This window comes from Chlorocebus sabaeus, chromosome 9 (genome assembly GCF_047675955.1).
Source record: "Chlorocebus sabaeus isolate Y175 chromosome 9, mChlSab1.0.hap1, whole genome shotgun sequence".
In the NCBI taxonomy this organism is placed as follows: domain Eukaryota; kingdom Metazoa; phylum Chordata; class Mammalia; order Primates; family Cercopithecidae; genus Chlorocebus; species Chlorocebus sabaeus.
The window spans coordinates 130,258,237-130,263,372 of NC_132912.1; positions in this window are offsets into that span (position 1 = coordinate 130,258,237).

The following is a 5,136-nucleotide window of genomic DNA, read 5'->3' on the forward strand; positions in this document are numbered from 1 at the left end:
ATAAACAAAACCCAATTAATTTATTTATCTGTACCCAAGAATCACTCTGAGTAACAGTAGGTGAGACCATTGTTTTTAAGTAGCGAAAATAGAAAGTTTTAAATATACTGACTTCTATTTATGTAATATATTAGATCAACCTTTTTTTTCAACTAAAATATATAAACTACTTTGTAGCTTTCTTGCAAATAAAAATGCTCATAGAATACATTTTTATCTACTAAGGATATCAGTAACATTTGGGCTAAAAATGATTTATTTTTCTTTCGCCTCTTTGGATCTTCTGGCTTCAACTTCTCCGTTATATATCTGCCTTCAACAAGTTGCTGGATTTTTCAGGATGAGGAGTACATGGTTGCTTCTAGAAAAATGCTTCACAAAGCAGTACAAAAATCTAGCCTGACACTTTAGTTACATTGTAAAAGAACAACTATTCGGCCGGGCTTGTTGGCTCACTCCTGTAATCCCAGCACTTTGGGAGGCCCAGGCGGGCGGATCACGAGGTCAGGAGATGGGGACCACCCTGGCTGACACAGTGAAACCCCGTCCCTACTAAAAACACAAAAATGTTAGCCGGGCGCGGTGGCGGCGCCTGTAGTTCCAGCTACTCCGGAGACTGAGGAAGGAGAATGGCGTGAACCCAGGAGGCGGAGCTTGCAGTGAGCTGAGATCGCGCCTCTGCACCCCAGCCTGGGCGACAGAGTGAGACTCCGTCTCAAAAACAAAACAAAACAAAACAAACAAACAAACAAACAGATATTCCAGGATCCTTCCACTTTAAGGGAATTGAACACAGGTCATTAGCTAAGTGAAATCGAATCCCAGACAGTCTCTCCAGTTCTGCCATTTTTAACCCATTGTTACTTGATAAACATTAGAATCATCTCTTGGCAGCAGAGTTCTGCGGTAAAGACTGCATAGGTGTGTGTGTGGGAAATGAACACAAGTGCATTGGGCTGGGGTTTCTTTAAGATCGTGTTGAGCCCTGAGATTCCTCACTCTCGCTTTTTTCCTAATATCCTCACAATTTGAAAATAATTAATCTACTTTCCCTGATATTAAAATTAGCTCCTGGAGCATTTCACTAATTGTACCATCATCGATATTCATGCTCCTTTAAATAAATGAATTTTACCTTTTCGGAGAAATTTATAATTACTTGCTTTGCACATTTCCCCCCTTGTAAACAATAACCTATTTTAATTGAGGTTTTCTGGTCTCCTATAGGGGTAGATCATAAAATCTCAACTCTAAAAGAAGAATTGTATTTTTAATATCTAAAAGAAGAAATGTATTTTAACCACTTTTGAGGAATAAAATAGATGAAAATGATTGCTTTGCTTACCGGGCCATGTTAAGGGTCTTGTTTGTGGAATCCACCCCACGGGAAAGTGAGGAGGTCTTTGCTACAGGAGATGCAGGTGCGGTCTGGATGCTTCCAACAACCCCCATTCCCAAATGTGCTTAACAGAGTCATAGCCATGACCTTACTGAGGCTTCCTAATCATGCCTGGATCTTGTTGTAATGGGTTTCCATAGTTTCAGGGAATAGAAAATTATTTCTTAAATTCAACACACAAAATTGTTTTGGGGAGGGGATTCTGGACTATGCTTGCCCTGGCTGGATCTGCCACTTATTTTCTGAGAGTCTTGGAGCAAGTCATCTCACTGAATTCAGCTCGCTTCCTCACCTATAAAATGGCAAGAACAGCATCACGTACATGCGGTTGGGTTACAACAAAGATTAAATGAGGTATTAACGTGGAAACTGCTTGACCCCTTGATCAGCAGATGATGAACACTCATATAAAATTAGATGACAGGACTTATCACTACTCACCTTGTAGAGGCAAGGTCTTAGTACCTCTAAAGAGCCTACTCCCTCTCCAATTCTCAAAGGCAGTTTGTGGAGAGCTCCAAGCCTTGTCAACCTAATGTCAACAGCACCTTGAGGATCTTTATACACCATGTAAGAGGACTTTTAAGAGGGCTGTTTATTCGTAACATTTTAGGTCTAATAATAACATTAATAATTATTCATGGTGGATAAAGGTAATCAGGAAACAAACTGATTGCTAGCGACATTGGGAAGGACACATCAAGGCCATGGCACGAACCATGACGTCATCTTGCTCAGGGAAATCAACACCAGAAACCACTGAACTGACGAGAGCCTCGAGAACGGGACTGAGTAGAGTCAATGGGGAGAGTGAGGCCCCGATGCCCACTTCTGTTCACCCTCAGGATAGCCTGTTGTGACATTGAATCTTGGTCAGTTCTTAAAATCTGAAAGTCCTGGGCAGAGGGGCTGTTTGTAGATTATTCTAGGGGGAGCTACATCAGCCTCATGCATACCTTCATTCATTCAGTGATTACCAGACCTCTGAACACACACCAGGGCCCACACTGAGTACTGGGAATACAGTGAAGAACAGAATTTGCCTAGTCCTTGTCCTGGTGGGGTGCTCACAGTCACCTGAAGAAGACAGATATCTTCCACAAATAATAACCACACAAATAAATACACCATTGCAAGTTGCAATACAGGTTATCAAAGGGAAAGACAAGGTGCTAAGGGGGTTACAGAGGGACTGTTTCCAGAAGGTGGGGGTCGTGGATGCCTGCTCTGAGGAGTGACTTTTAAGTTGAGACCTGAAGAATGAGTAAGAGTGGGCGGGTAAATCCTGGGAGCAGAACATTCAAGGCTGATGGGTTTCATAAGTGGAGGACCTGGTGCAGTTTAAGGTGCTGGAAGGCCAGCGGTATGTCTGGGGCTTGGGAAGGGAGCAACAGTGGCTAGCAGGTGACATGGCAGCAGCGGGACCAGGAGCCAACCAGGCAGGGCCTTTTGGATATGGCATAGATCTGTAGTTTTTTCTTAAATGTAAATAGACACAGCCTAAAGCTCTGAAGCAGGAGAACAAAGTGATCAGAATTGCAGTTTGAAAGGATCCAAGGTGGGCCGGGCATGGTGGCTCACGCTTGTAATCCCAGCACTTTGGGAGGCTGAGTCAGGCTGAGTCGCTTGAGCCCAGGAGTTTGAGACCACCCTGGGCAATGTGGTGAAACCCCATCTCACAAAACAAAACAAAACAAAAATGTAGCCAGGCATGGTGGTGCACGCCTGTAGCCCAAGCTCCTTGGGAGGCTGAGGTGGGAGGATCACCTGAACCCGGGAAGTTAAGATTACAGTGAACCATGATGGCAACACTGCACTCCAGCCTGGGCATGGGAGTGAGAACTTGTCTCAAAAAAAATAAATAAATAAAATAAAATAAAATAAAAATTCCCCAGTGCTTTATGAAAGCTAATTCAAAGAGGCAGGACAGCAAATGGTGGGGTGGGATGAGGGAGTAACAGAGGAGGCCAGGCAGAATCAGAAATAATTAGTTACTATTTCTCTTTTCTTTTTTTTTTTTTTTGAGACGGAGTCTGCCTCTGTCGCCCAGGCTGGAGTGCAGTGGCGCGATCTCGGCTCACTGCAAGCTCTGCCTCCCGGGTTCATGCCATTCTCCTGCCTCAGCCTCCTGAATAGCTGGGACTACAGGCGCCCACCACCACGCCTGGCTAATTTTTGTATTTTTAGTAGAGACAGGGTATTATTTTTCTTATTTAGTCCAACCTCAGTCCAGACTGCTGGAACTATTGAAGAGGTAGCATGATAATGCCCTGGTGAGTCTGAGATTTAATTCTAACCAGGTTCAGAATAGCCCCTTAAAACTGCCCTCTGGATTGAGAGAATTCTCATATTTGAAACTCTGGTGAAGACAGAGACAGCCACAGAATCCCTCAGGGATGAGCGTTCGATTCCTCACCACCAGCTCCACATTGCTTTATGCCTTTGCCAACTGGAGACTAAACCAAGAGAAGTCAAAAGATACCTTGCCCCTTGGTGCTTATTAAAATGGCAAGTAGACCGAGGGTGGAAATGAAAATCGAAGAATTCGACCTGTGATCCAGATGGCCTAGCAGTCAGGGTCCAGTCAGGAGCTGGACCTGCAAATGGCACTCCAGTTATTTTAACAAGGAAATTTAATATAAATAATTATTTACCAGGTATTATAGAACTGAAAAGACAAAAAGTATACATGAAGGTTTAGAGAGCGGAGAACAACAGGAAGCAGAATTATCAAAGCTTAGAAGCTTGGAGGAAGGTCTCTGTGGGACTGGTACCCGGATTTTTAAGCAGGAGGGGCTGCTTGGCTGGTGGGGCAGGTAACCTTAGAGGTGACATGGTGAGGCTGATTCTGGGGACGTTGGTGGAAGAACTGAAAACGAATCAGCTGCTTCTTCTGGAACAGACTGATGCTGAAAGGAACAGGAAAGAGAGTCCATCAACAGTCTCCATCTCTCAGCCTTGCATCCTCCCGCTAGCGCCCTCTATTGGCAGTTCCCACAGGGAGCAGCTGGCAAAACTGACATGCGGTTTGTTGGGTCCCAGCCCCAGCATCACAAACCAGAGAAAGCAGAGTGCGTATGGCTGGAAGACAAGAATTTAATTGCTGCCAGAGTCCCAAACAATCATTTAATCATTTAGAAAAATGTAACCCGAACTTTAAAATTTAAAAATTTTTCTATTATTTTGTAAATATGTACATGTGTACAATGCTACATATATTTTCAGATAGATGGAAAATATTTATAAAGTATTACTTTTCCTTATTATCTAGTCAATATGTCTTTCTCTGGGAGGACATTAAGTTTGTAAAAATATATAAAGAACTTTGACAACTCAATAAGAAGGCAAATAAATCAGTTTAAAAATTAAGCTGGATAATTTCCCTTCATTTGTCTTCAAGTTTAGTGATTTTTTTTTTCTTGCTGGTGCCAATCTGCTGTAAAGTCTAACCTGTGAATTATATATTTTAGATATTGTTTTCAGTTCTGGAATTATCAGTTTGTCTTTTTTTAAAGTTTCCACCTCCCTCCCAAGATTCCTATCAATTTATTAATAATGCTACATTTTTCTTTAAGTCTTTAAACATTTTTACATTAACTGCTTTAAATTTTGTATAAAGCTCTCTTGTTCTATTGCCTTTATTTCCTCCTCACTATGGGTCATGTCTGCCTGTTTCTTTCCATGTCTAGCAACTTTTCAATATATGCTGAACAAATAAGTGGATGATAATCATACAA